Below are 14,735 nucleotides of genomic sequence, written 5' to 3'. Positions count from 1 at the left end.
AATGGCTAAAATTAACAAGTCAGGAAATGACAGATGCTGGTGAGGATGTGGAGAAAGGGCAACCCTCTTACACTGTTGGTGGGAATGCAAGCTAATGCAAAAACTCTGGAAAACAGCATGGAGGTTACTCAAAAAGTTGAAAATAGAGCTACCCTATAACCCAGCAATCACATTACTGGGTATTTACCCTAAAGATACAAATGTAGTGATCCAAAGGGACACGTGCACCCGAATGATTATAGCAGCAATGTCCACAATAGCCAAACTATGGAAAGAACTTAGATGTCCATCAACAGATGAATGGATAAAGAAGATGTGAGATATATATATCTATATATATATATCTACAATGGAATACTATGCAGCCACCAAAAGAAATGAAATCTTGCCATTTGCAACAGTGTGGATGGAACTAGAGGGTATTATGTGGAGTGAAATAAGTCAATCAGAGAAAGACAATTGTCATATCTCCCTGGTATGAAGAATTTGAGAGGCAATGTGGGGGGTTGGGGAGATAGGGAGGGAAAAAAATGAAACAAGATGGCATCAGGAGGGAAACAAATCATAAGAGACTCTTAACTCACAAAACGAACTGAGGGTTGCTGGGGGAGGGGGGTCGGAAGAGGGTGGTTGGGTTATGGACATTGGGGAAGGTATGTGCTATGGTGAATGCTGTGAAGTGTGTAAACCTGGTGATTCATAGACCCATACCCCTGGGGCTAATAATACATTATATGTTAATAAAAAATAAAATTAAAAAAAAATTAAAATTAAAAAATAAAAAATTAAATTAAAAAAAAATTAAAATTAAAAAAAAGATGAATACCTGCCATTTGCATCAAAATGGATGGAACTGGAGGATTATGCTAAGTGAAACAACCCAAGGAGAAAATATATGGTTTCACTCATATGTGGAATATAAGAAACTGCACAGAGGATCATAGGGGAAGTGAGAGAAAATTGAGTGGAATGTCATCAGAGAGGGAGACAACCCATGAGAGACTCTTAACTATAGGAAACAAACTGAGGGTTACTGGAGGGGAAGTGGGTGGGTGGGTGGGATGGGAGTAATTGAGTGATGGGCATTAAGAAGGCACGTGATATGATGTGCACTGTGTGTTATAAGCTATGATGAATTGTTGAACTCTACATCTGAAACTAGGATGTACTATATGTTGGTTAATTGAATTTAAATTTAAAAGATTCCATCTTTTGTACTTTCTGATTTAGGCCTCTCCAAAGTAGCAAAACCAATAGGATCTATATAGATATACAAGGAAATTTATTATGGGATTTGGCACATGGGATCACAACAGCTGAAATATGACATGATATGCTGCCTGCAAGCTGAATAACCAGGAAAATCAATGGTAAAATTGGTTTTAGTCTCAAGGTCTGAGAACCAGGGGAACTGTTTTATAACCCCCAGTATGAAGCTAAAGGTCAGTCTGGTGGAGAAGGTGACAGTGTAAGTGTCCAAATCTCAAGGCCTGAAATGCAAGAGCTCCAATGTCTATGAACAGGGGAAGGTGGACATCAAAGCTCAAGAATTGAAAGAATTTGTACTTCCTCTGCTTTTTTGTTCCATTTAGGCTCCTCAACAGATTGTATAATGCCCATGCACATTGATGACAGAGAGTCTTCTTCATTCAGTCTACTGAGTCAAATGTTAATCTCTTCTAGAAACGCCCAGAAATGATTTTTTTTAATTTTTATTTTTTTTAATCAGCTATTTGGGCATTCCTTATTCAAGTCAAGTTGACACACAAAATTAACTATTATACCTTCCTAAGGATATATTTACAGTAATAATTGTTAATATATATTAGGATATTAATGTTCCAGGCATTATGATAAATACTTCATATCCATTATTTCCCTTGATATTCTCTGTATCCCTATAGCTTAGGTAATTCCATCATCATCTTACAGTTAAAGAAATCAAGGCTTTGAGAGATTAAATTAATGTGTCCTGTGTCACAGAGCAGGAAAGAATCAGAGCTGAGGGTAGATCAAGTAGTTTATCACAGCATAATAACCTATATAGTTGCTATTATTATATCACAAGCTTTATATAAGTATAAAACAGTACAAGTATAAAACAGTATAAGTATAAAAACAAGTCAAGAGGGGCACCTGAGTGGCTCAGTCGGTGGAGCTTCTGACTCCTGATTTCAAGCTCCACATTGGGCTCTATGTTCCATGGGGAGCCTACCTAAAAACCAAACCAAACAAAAACAAAAACAAAACCCCTCAAGAAATAAAATAAATTTATCTACCTTATAGCTGTGCCTTCATAAATCCTAGCCACCTCCGGAAACAAAACAAAACAAAAATATAGCTCTGTTTATCAAAAGTTTCCAGTGTAGACTATGAATATTCTTTTTCCAGCTTATCCATCTATTGAGCACTCATTGAGGGCTCTATTGAGCCCTGGCTGTGGTCTCTAGTGGCACCTTTCAGCAGACCACTTGCCCTATCAGCATAGAAATGTTGTCAAGGATTGGGATTTATCTTTCTGACCCTCCTATTCTCACCTTGATTCTCCTGATCCTCTTTCTCTACTCCCATGCCATCTTCTCCACCCACTTATTCTGAACCTGGTGATTGAGGTTGACACATAACCTAGTATTTATTGGCTCCTGACCACTCTACAATGGGTGCCTTTTTAAAAATATCCTTGACTTGGTACATTTTTGAGAACTCCTCATTAAACTGGCTCTAGAAACACCTCCTCTTTCTACTTGCCTATATTATCAACTCCTAATCTAGATATGGTAGAAGATGCAAAGACAACGCTGTGATGTGGCCTCAGAGAGCTTGCAGTGTAGAGGGGACATGAGCCACATGCCTGACCATCATTGCAAAGCCAAGAGAGTTTTGTGTGACAGGAGAGTATAGGTAAAGAGCTATAGGAAACATGAAACTGACCTAGGTTAATTCATCTTCAGAACAAATTTGGTTATGAATAAATTAAAATATGAGTGGTTTTTGCTATACTGTAGAAATGCAGGTGCATGAAATTATATCAGTTATAATATTAAATTATTGTTCCTGCCAAGAAAGAAGACTGAAACAGAAATTATAGCAGAAAAATGGGAAGGATGATCATGATTAATAAAAAAGTCTAGTTTTTGTTTCATTCACTTATTAGGCCCGGCTATATGATCTGCCTTTGAGATCTTTACAATATCCATGCAGAAAGTAATTTTTCATGTTCCCTTACTTCCAACCAAATAATCAGTATTTAAGAGAGGCAGGCCTTCAAATTCTTAAGTCTGTGAATCAAGCACTTGTCATCACCACAGATTCCAAGGAAATGCCTGCCTGGGATAATTTACTTAACTGGGCAGAGCAAGCAGCCAGGATCCCTTTTTATCTCTGCCTTAACATCTGCAAGAAAGGCCAACTAAACATCTTTCTTGGCCCCTTTCCATTAAAGATCTTGTCCCCATGTGTCCTAGTGCTCTGAAGCAAAATGTGCACAGATAGACAAAGCTAGGAAAACAAGCCAGTCCCTCCTGCAGCCACAGAGCTGACCTAAACTGTCCTCTACTCAATCTCATTTTTTTTTTCTGGTACTTCTCACAATATAAAATTTTTAGGTAAAGGAAACCACCTCAGAAGAAGTCAACTCCAGGTGTCATCAAAGACCAGATAAAACGAAATATTGACAAAATAACCAATACAAATTAGGGTGGTCACTCCCAAGAGAAGTTAATTATGGTTTGACTCTAAACAGGTAAGCACCAGTGCTTCTTGTCTTCATTATCGTTCAAAACTTCTCCCTGGGAGTGAAACAGAGCAGGAGAACTTTGAATTTCCTCTTATGGGTTGGACTGTGCCACTAATATTTGCCTACTTTGAAGACATCTATGAATTCTATATATGAAATATAAGTGACTGATTGATTTAGAATCCCTTCATATTTCATTTTAAAAAAATTCAAAAGGGAAGCATATAAACTCCCAAGAGCCCATGCCTTCAAAGTATACAACATAGTTTGGTGTCCATGCTGGAGTCAGCCCCAGAGTCTCCAGCAGACTTGAGTGTTAGAAGAGCATTGCCAGAAGGAGTAAAATGTGTTGAATCCTGGTGGTAACTGTAGACAGGTACCATCAAGGAGAATTCATTCCCCAAACCAGTGGACTCTGCCATGACTGGAGTAATAGTAAGAGGAGGTATCACGATTGTTGGGTCAAAGAATTAGCTATTTGATAATCAGAAGGAAAACCCTTGGAAAGGGTTCTTGGATCCGGCGTCTGCCATAGACCAGCACCAGTGATGAGGGAATAGAGGACCCCTTAAAGGAAGCAGATGATCTTTGGAGGCATGTGCTAAAAGCAAAGGATGCTATTGAAGATGAGGCTTATGGAACTCAAGATAGTAATAAAGAATCAGAAGACAGACCGGGGGAAAAAAGGGTCTATGTATTAAGGAACTTCACTGTGGCAATTACAATAAAGGGTGTTCTTTAAATAAGAATTCGAATAAGCACCGAATACCTCTTAACCACCTCCTCACTTATAAGGCCACAGCTGTATGGGTGGGAGCAGCTAGACAGAAAGTCTAGATGGACTCTGTTAATATAACAGACTTCCAAGTGACTGGTACACGCTTTAGAAAGAGCCAAAAACTATCTGATTTCTTTCTTTGGATCTGTTGATGAAAAATGATACTTCTGGGGGGTGTTGACCTTGAACTCATCTCTCACAATTCCATTCATCCATATATAAAGTGCAACTCACACTATCTTTTAGGCCAGCAATGATAGTTACAGTGTAACCTACTTACAAAGTCCCAAGAGACTCATGGAATTGAAAGAAGAAATCATATAGGGTCATTCAGCCTCATGATTCAATTGACTGCACTTATCACTGCCATTACATGAGTCACACATGAGCCATTACATCTGCCTTAATTTGCAAATGAGGGATGGAGGTCACTCTAAGCATATGGAAACTAAGTATTTAATAGTACTTATGGGGTATTCCAAGTTTCACCTCAGCCACTGACCTAATAGAATTTTTAAAAAAAATTTTATTTTTTCAGCATAATAGTATTCATTGTTTTTGTACCACACCCAGTGCTCCATGCAATCTGTGCCCTCTCCAATACCCACCACCTGGATCCCCCAATCTCCCACCCCCCGCCCCTTCAAAACCCTCAGATTGTTTTTCAGAGTCCATAGTCTCTCATGGTTCACCTCCCCCCCCAATTTCCCTCAACTCCCTTCTCCTCTCCATCTCCCCATGTCCTCCATGCTATTTGTTATGCTCCACAAATAAGTGAAACCATAGGATAATTGACTCTCTCTGCTTGACTTATTTCACTCAGCATAATCTCTTCCAGTCCCATGTTGCTACAAAGGTTGGGTATTCATCCTTTCTGATGGAGGCATAATACTCCATAGTGTATATGGACATCTTCCATATCCATTCGTCCGTTGAAGGGCATCTTGGTTCTTTCCACAGTTTGGCGACCGTGGCCATTGCTGCTATAAACATTGGGGTACAAATGGCCCTTCTTTTCACTACATCTGTATCTTTGGGGTAAATACCCAGTAGTGCAATGGCAGGGTCATAGGGAAGCTCTATTTTTAATTTCTTGAGGAATCTCCACACTGTTCTCCAAAGTGGCTGCACCAACTTGCATTCCCGCCAACAGTGTAAGAGGGTTCCCCTTTCTCCACATCCTCTCCAACACATGTTGTTTCCTGTCTTGCTAATTTTGGCCATTCTAACTGGTGTAAGGTGGTATCCCATGTGTTTTGTTTTTGTTTTTGTTTTGTTTTGGTGCAAAATGGTGGTTTATTAAAGCACGGGGACAGGACCCATGGGCAGGAAGAGCTGCTGCCCCGGTGTTGTGAGGGATGGCAGGTTATGTACCCTGCAATTGGGGGGAAGGTGAGGGGAAGGAAGGTTTCAGTGGAGTTTTCATATGCTAAAGAGGGCCTACAAGGTGCCTGGATGTCTGAGGCCTACCGGAGGCCTTGCCCTTGCGGCTTGATCAATGTTGTCTTTAGACCAGCCATTAACATTAAGATAGTTGGGAGACTTTTTGGTGGGATGTCACAATCCTGCTATCAATCGTCTTTGTTAGTGAGATTTAGGACATTTGTAAGCCAAGGGAGACTCCTGTCTTTCAGGATTGTGATCCCTGCAAGTGGTTTTAATTTAAATCTCCCTGATGGCTAGTGATGATGAACATTTTTTCATGTGTCTGATAGCCATTTGTATGTCTTCATTGGAGAAGTGTCTGTTCATATCTTCTGCCCATTTTTTGATATGATTGTCTGTTTTGTGTGTGTTGAGTTTGAGGAGTTCTTTATAGATCCTGGATATCAACCTTTTGTCTGTACTGTCATTTGCAAATATCTTCTCCCATTCCATGGGTTGCCTCTGTTTTCTTGACTGGTTCCACGGAATGGGAGAAGATTTTTTGCAATTGTATTCTGTCATTTAATTGATCCTCTTTACCCTCTAAAAATGCAGGGAATAGAATTCATTTTATTTATCTCACTCTCAGAAGAGTCTGCTTCCTCCCAACATAGGCTTCACAAACTCTTCTGCTTCCATCAAGAGAGCTCAAGCTTGAACCATAAGTTCAGGCAAAACTTCCCTCCAATAGAAACAACTTGGACACACTTGTAGCTCCAGAAGATGAGCAGCTGCCACTAAATGCAGTGAGAAAACTGTGGGCTACCTCCTCAGCTAAATCTCCTGCCAAGGCTTCCTGTTCCAAGAATCAGTATTCAGTTTTGAGCATCAGCTGACTGAAATATGAGATAAGCACAAAGAAGACCAACACAACCCTATTCTGTCCCCAACAGCTCTCAATTCTAGTTTCCACTTCCTGCTGCCATTCATGGGTTCTCTGTCCAGCCTTAATATAATCTTAGGAGCTCCTTCAGAGTAGTTCTTCAGATAAATCCCAAGCCACCATTATGCACACTCATTTGCACTGCTAAGCTTCCCCTTCTGAAACTGGATTTAGTTATTTTTAAAACATTGAGTCCAAAACAGACTTTAAAAATAATTTTCCATTCCTTTTTGTTTTCATTCTCCTGAATATTTTCTTTCTGACTCTGAAAAACATTTGGAATACTTACAGCAGTCTAGGCCATTGAAAAGGGGGAATTTTTAATTAGAATTCTTAGAGTCTCAGGGAAAAGTCAGCATTGCTTCTGCTGGACTGTCTATGGGAAGATGAGCAAGACCTCCAGAAACCATGAAAAGTAAAATACACTGCAATGGAGCAGTGGTGAGTGGTGCTCTCACTCAGCTGGCATCAGAGAGTCTGAAGTGGTAGGCTGGGCTTCTTGAGGCCCCCAAATTGTTGGCAAGGGGTGCTGTCTCTTCATGAGGATTCTGGTCCCCACCAGGAAACCTAGGCCATGCCCCCTTAACTCTGAACCCACAAACCCTCCAAGATTAGCCTCACTCAGCCAGAATAAACATGATTCCCTCTCTCCAAACAAGGTGGTTCTGTCTTTCTCTACTCCTTCCTCTTATTGCTGGGCAGTTTCTTCCAATGTGCTCCTGCTCTTCCAGGGACTTTTCATTTTTGCTTTCAAGGGCCTTCACTTCATCTTTTTCAAATCAAAAGCATTGCCATTCAATACTATTTCAGATTTGGACTTTAAAAAAACTTATTTTGGAAAATATTTTAAAAAGGTACCCCATTTCAATTGGTCCCCTGAGTTTAGCTGGATATATATCAAACAATTTTGAACACCGGCAAAATCAGCCTGAGCGTAATAATATATATCTGGATCTCTACAAGCAGAAAAGTGACTGTTTTTTGCAAGGTAAGATGTGTGGAATTGTGAATCTGTGGGGAGATATAAGAAGATAAACAGAAGGGGAGGGAGTTTCCAAAAGCTCTTGGAAAGGGACATAACACTGGAGTGCCAAATTAGGACCCTCAGATATCTCTAGTGAGAGACATCCCTCTCTGAGAGGGGATATGGAAATGAAAATGCAAAATTATAGGTAGAGCATTGTGGTCTCAGGATATGAGAAACCTCAGAGCAAATGGAGGTGCCTGAACTGATAGAGTGTCCAAGCAGTGGAGTCAGGAAGCAGGTTATGGTCAGTGAGCCCAGGAGGGGGCTCTCAGCTTGGCTTACCATAAACCATGGTCTAGGTTGGTTGATAATTACTTTTTTCTTCATCAGCATGAAAAAGTCTGGAACCTGCACCTAACCAGGCAGTAACTCACAGGGCTGTAGCTGCCCAGAAAGGGCATTAGAGCAGCATCCAGACATGATCCAGGAGTTTTGGGGTGTGCACGACAGCCTGTGGCTACTCACGGTTTTAGATTCACAAAGGACAGTGGCCTTCTTGGGACACTGGGTCTACCTCTGAAAGAGTTACTGTGGGCGTGCACCTTGGGAGTCTGTGGTTTTGGCTGTACAGAAAGGGAGAAGGGCCATCTGTACCCAAATGTTTATAGCAGCAATGGCTACGGTCACCAAACCGTGGAAAGAATCAAGATGTCCTTCAACGGACAAATGGATAAGGAAGATGTGGTCCATATACACTATGGAGTATTATGCCTCCATCAGAAAGGATGAATACCCAACTTTTGTAGCAACATGGACAGGACTGGAAGAGATTATGCTGAGTGAAATAAGTCAAGCAGAGAGAGTCAATTATCATATGGTTTCACTTATTTGTGGAGCATCACAAATAGCATGGAGGACAAGGGGAGTTAGAGAGGACAAGGGAGTTGAGAGAAATTGGAAGGGGAAGTGAACCATGAGAGACTATGGACTCTGAAAAACAATCTGAGGGTTTTGAAGGGGTGGGGGGTGGGAGGTTGGGGGATCCAGGTGGTGGGTATTGGAAAGGGCACAGATTGCATGGAGCACTGGGTGTGGTGTAAAAACAATGAATACTGTTATGCTGAAAATAAATTAAAAAATTAAAAAAAAAAAAAAAAGAAGGTGAGACTATTTGTCCTAGAGGGTTTACTAAAGAGAATAGACTGTGTTCTTTTTGGTCTGGGCCAGAGGTTTGGGCATGCTCTGATCCTCTGAAGAGGTATGGAAAGTCTCTAGGGAACAAAAGCCACACAGAGGACAAGTTTGCACTGAGCCCATGCCCGACAGGGGTTGGGACAATGCTGTCCAAACAGGGATACCTGAGAAACAGCGCAGCAGGACCCTCCCCCAGAAGACAGAATGGAAGAACAGGTGAATGACAAGCCTATGGATCCCACAAGACTATAAAATTCCAATGCCAGGAGAAAATAGTATGTTGAGTCTTTTTTCATGTGCTGCTAGCTGCCTATCTCTTCCTCTCTATTTTTTCAGCTTTTCCCCTTTCCATCACCTTATCTTCTAGATCACTGATTTTCTCTTCTGTCTCACTGACCCTAGGTGTTAGAGTATCCAGTTTAGGCTGCATCTCATCCAAATTCATTCTATGAGGCCAGCATTTCCCTGATCCTGAAACCAGACAGAGATCCACCAAAAACGAGGATTACAGATCAATATCCTTGATCATGAATGTCAAAATACTCAACAAGATTCTAGCCAACAGAATCTAACAGTACATTAAAAAGAATATTTACCATGACCAGGTGGGATTTATTCCTGGGAAGCAAGGGTGATTCAACATTCATAAATCAATCAACGTGATAGAGCACATGCCGTAATTTGAATGTTTGTTGCCATGATGTTGGGTTTTTGTGGCTGTTGATACCATAAGGGGAACAATTGGAGGCTAGTCTTTTAGAACACATTAAGAAATCTCCAGGCTCAAGAAGTATGTGTTATCCTACAAGAATATTCCATCTGTTACTGGAAATATCTAATCTCCCTTGCTGACAGGTTTTAATCTAGCAGTTGTATGGATTTAGTTTAATGTTCACCTTCTACTGATAAACAGACTCATTTCTGTGGACTGACAAATTAGGTTGCTCTAACTATGTAGGACCATCAAATTCATGACCAATTCTAAAAATAAAAGGTTGCCACCTCTAAGTTCTTTTGGACCACAGATTATTATACCTGATATTGTTGTTTGTTCAGACTATTTTTCCTTAGCTTGGAAAATAATCCCCAACTGGAGTGATGGCCATTAGAAAGTAACATTGTAATAGAGGGAAATTTCAGAAATGTGCCAGATATTACATTCATGAATAATGGAAGGTTTACTGCATCTAGATCTATAAAGTTAGGAACATAGAAACTGGGTTAAACACTATAGGAGGCAAAAGCATCCCTCTGGCTGATGCAAGGTGGACAAGCTTTTCATTAGTTGTTTCTGAATCACCATGTTTACCAGAATTGGTGGATTAAACTCTTTAATGGATCTTTCTCCTGAAGTAACAAGGTTATACTTAGAGATTAAACTTTTTGTAGACTCCCTTGATTTTGCATAAATTGGATTATCAACAGGTATAGTGAGGTAGCACCAATAATATCTTGTTTTTTTTTTTTTAATTTTTTCAATTTATTTATTTTCAGAAAAACAGTATTCATTATTTTTTCACCACACCCAGTGCTCCATGCAATCTGTGCCCTATATAATACCCACCACCTGGTACCCCAACCTCCCACCCCCCCGCCACTTCAAACCCCTCAGATTGTTTTTCAGAGTCCATAGTCTCTCGTGATTCACCTCCCCTTCCAATTTACCCCAACTCCCTTCTCCTCTCTAACACTCCTTGTCCTCCATGATATTTGTTATGCTCCACAAATAAGTGAAACCATATGATAATTGACTCTCTCTGTTTGACTTATTTCACTCAGCATAATCTCTTCCAGTCCCGTCCATGTTGCTACAAATTTGGGTATTCATCCTTTCTGATGGAGGCATAATATTCCATAGTGTATATGGACCACATCTTCCTTATCCATTCGTCCATTGAAGGGCATCTTGGTTCTTTCCACAGTTTGGTGACCGTGGCCATTGCTGCTATAAACATTGGGGTACAGATGGCCTTTTTTTTCACTACATCTGTATCCTTGGGGTAAATATCCAGGAGTGCAATGTCAGGGTCATAGGGAAGCTCTATTTTTAATTTCTTGAGGAATCTCCACACTGATCTCCAAAGAGGCTGCACCTACTTGCATTCCCACCAACAGTGTAAGAGGGTTCTCCTTTCTCCACATCCTCTCCAACACATGTTGTTTCCTGTTTTGTTAATTTTGGCCATTCTAAGTGGTGTAAGGTGATATCTCAATGTGGTTTTAATTTGAATCTCCCTGAGGGCTAATGATGATGAAAATTTTTTCATGTGTCTGATAGCCATTTCTATGTCTTGATTGGAGAAGTGTCTGTTCATATCTTCTGCCCATTTATTGATATGTTTGTCTGTTTCGTGTGTGTTGAGTTTGAGGAGTTCATTATAGATCCTGGATATCAACCTTTTGTCTGTACTGTCATTTGCAAATATCTTGTTTTTTGTATAACTTCCTTTATATGACCCTTACACTAGTTAGTAGAGGTATCTGCGTTTCCTTGAAAAGAACTAGACTGTTACCACAGGAATGCAAAGAGAAGGAAATAATTTGATGTTCTGCTTTTTATATTTTCTTTTTTTTTATCTTCAACTAGCCAACATATTATACATAATCAGTTTTGGATGTAGTATTCAATAATTCATTAGTTGCATATAATACCCAGCCCTCATCATCACATGTGCTGCCCTTAATACACAACACTGAGTTACCCCAACCATCCAAAACTCCTCCCTTCTGTAACCCTCATTTTGTTTCCCTGAGTCCAGAATCACTCATAGTTTCTCTCCCTCTCTGATTTCTTCCCATTCAGTTTTCCCTCACTTCTCCCTGGTTCTCTGTGCTATTCCTTTTGTATTTCTCTGTGTGACTTATTTCACTTAGAAAAATACCTTCCAGTTACATCCATGTCGATGTAAATGGTAGGTATTCATCTTTTCTGATGGCTGAGTAATATTCTATTATATATGTGAACCACATTTTCTTTATCCATTCATTTGTTGAAGAACATCTCGGCTCTTTTGACAGTTTGGCTATTGCGAACATTGCTGCTATGAACATTAGGGTGCATTTGCTCTTTCTTCTTTGGGATAAATACTCAGTAGTGCAATTGCGAGCTCCTAGGATAGCTTTATTTTTAACCTTTTGAGGAACATCTATACTGTTTTTCAGAGTGGCTGTACCACCTTGCACTCCCACCAACAGTGTAGGAGGATTCCCCTTTCTCCACATCTTCACCAGCATCTGTCATTTCCTGACTTGTTAATTTTAGCCATTCTGACTGGTGTGAGGTGGTATCTCATTGTGGTTTTGATTTGTATTTCCCTGATGGCTAGTGATGTGGAACATTTTTTCATGTAACTGTGAATTGTGATGCCATCAACTTTGGCTTTCTTTTTCAATATTCCTCTGGCTATTCAAGGTCTTATATGGTTCCATACAAATTTTATATGGAAATTGTATATATCCAAATAAAATTTAATTGTTCCATATAAATTTTAGGATTATTTGTTCCACTTCTTTGAAAAAAATGGATGGGGTTTTGATAGGGATTGCTTTAGGTGTAGATTGCTGTAGATCGTGTAGATTGCTTTAGGTAGCACAGACATTTCCACAATATTTGCTCTTCCAATCCATGAGCATGGAACATTTTTCCATTTCTTTGTGTCTTCCTCAATTTCTTTCATGAATGCTTTATAGTTTTCTGAGTATGGATTCTGTGTCTCTTTGGTTAGGCTTATTCCTAGGTATCTTATGGTTTTTGGGTGCAATTGTAAATGGGATTGACTCCTTAATTTCTCTTTCTTCTATCTTGTTGTTGGTGTAAAGAAATGCAACTGATTTCTGTGCATTGATTTTATATCCTGACACTTTACTGAATTCCCGTACAAGTTCTAACAGACTTGGAGTGGAGTCTTTTGGGTTTTCCACATATAGTATCATATCATCTGCAAAGAGTGGTAGTTTGACTTCTTCTTTGCTGATTTGGATGCCTTTAATTTCTTTTTGTGGACATCCCTGCCGTGTTCCTGACCTTAGCAAAAAAGCTCTCAGTTTTTCTCCTTTGAGAATGATATTTGTGGTGGGTTTTTCATAAGTGGCTTTCATAATGTTGAGGTATGTGCCTTCTATCTCTACACTTTGAAGAGTTTTGATCAGGAAGGGATGCTGTACTTTGTCAAATGCTTTTTCAGCATCTATTGAGAGTATCATATGGTTCTTGTTTTTCTTTTATTAATGTGTTGTATCACATTGATTGATTTGCGGCTGTTGAACCAACCTTGCAGCCCTGGAATAAATCCCACTTGGTTGTGGTGAATAATCCTTTTAATGTACTGCTGGATCCTATTGGCTAGTATTTTGGTGAGAATTTTCACATCTGTGTTCATCAAGGATATGGGTCTGTAATTCTCTTTTTTGATGGGATCCTTGTCTGATTTTGGGATCAAGGTGATGCTGGCCTCATAAAATGAGTTTGGAAGTTTTCCTTCCATTTCTATTTTTTGGAACAGTTTCAGGAGAATAGGAATTAATTATTCTTTTAATGTTTGGTAGAATTCCCCTGGGAAGCCGACTGGCCCTGGGCTATTGTTTGTTTGGAGATTTTTTGATGACTGTTTAATTCTCCTTACTAGTTATGGGTCTGTTCAGGTTTTCTATTTCTTCCTGGTTCAGCTGTGGTAGTTGATATGTCTCTAGGAATGCATCCATTTCTTCCAGATTGTTAAATTTGCTAGCATAGAGTTGCTCATAATATGTTCTTATAATTGTTTGTATTTCTTTGGTGTTGGTTGTGATCTCTCCTCTTTCATTCATGATTTTATTTATTTGGGTCCTTTCTCTTTTCATTTTCATAAGTCTGGCCATGGGTTTATCAATCTTATTAATTCTTTCAAAGAACTAGTTCCTAGTTTCATTGATTTGTTCTATTGTTTTTTTGGTTTCTATTTCATTGATTTCTGCTCTGATCTTTATTACTTCTTTTCTCCTGCTGGGTTTAGGCTTTCTTTGTTGTTCTTTCTCCAGCTTCTTTAGGTGTAGTGTTAGGTTGTGTGTTTGAGACCTTTCTTTTTTCTTGAGAAAGTCTTGTATCACTATATATTTTCCTCTCAGGACTGCCCACAGATTTTGAACTGTTGTGTTTTCATTATCATTTGTTTCCATGAATTTTTTCAATCCTTTTTAAATTTCCTGGTTGACCCATTCATTCTTTAGAAGGATGCCCTATAGTCTCCATGTATTTGGGTTCTTTCTAAATATCCTCTTGTGACAGAATAGTAGATTCAGAGCATTGTGGTCTGAAAATATGCAGGGAATGATCCCAAACTTTTGGTACCAGTTGATACCTGATTTATGACCCAGGATGTGATCTATTTTGGAGAATATTCCATGTGCACTAGAGAAGAATGTGTATTCTGTTGCTTTGGGATGGAATGTTCTGAGTATATCTGTGATATCCATATTTGTCCCAGTTTTTGATACAGATTGCATTGAATGTATAGTTTGCTCCAGGTAGCATAGACATTTTATTTATTTATTTATTTAAAGATTTTATTTATTTATTTGACAGTGAGATCACAAGTAGGCAGAGAGGCAAGCAGAGAGAGAGGAGAAAGCAGGCTCCCTATCAAGCAGAGAGCCCAATGCAAGACTTGATCCCAAGATCTTGAGATCATGTCTGAGCTGAAGGCAGAGGCTTAACCCACTGAGCCACCCAGGGACCCTGCATAGACATTTAAAAAAAATATTTATTTTTTCAATT

This window comes from Mustela lutreola, chromosome 11, assembly GCF_030435805.1.
Source record: "Mustela lutreola isolate mMusLut2 chromosome 11, mMusLut2.pri, whole genome shotgun sequence".
NCBI lineage: Eukaryota > Metazoa > Chordata > Mammalia > Carnivora > Mustelidae > Mustela > Mustela lutreola.
This window is presented reverse-complemented; position numbering follows the sequence as displayed.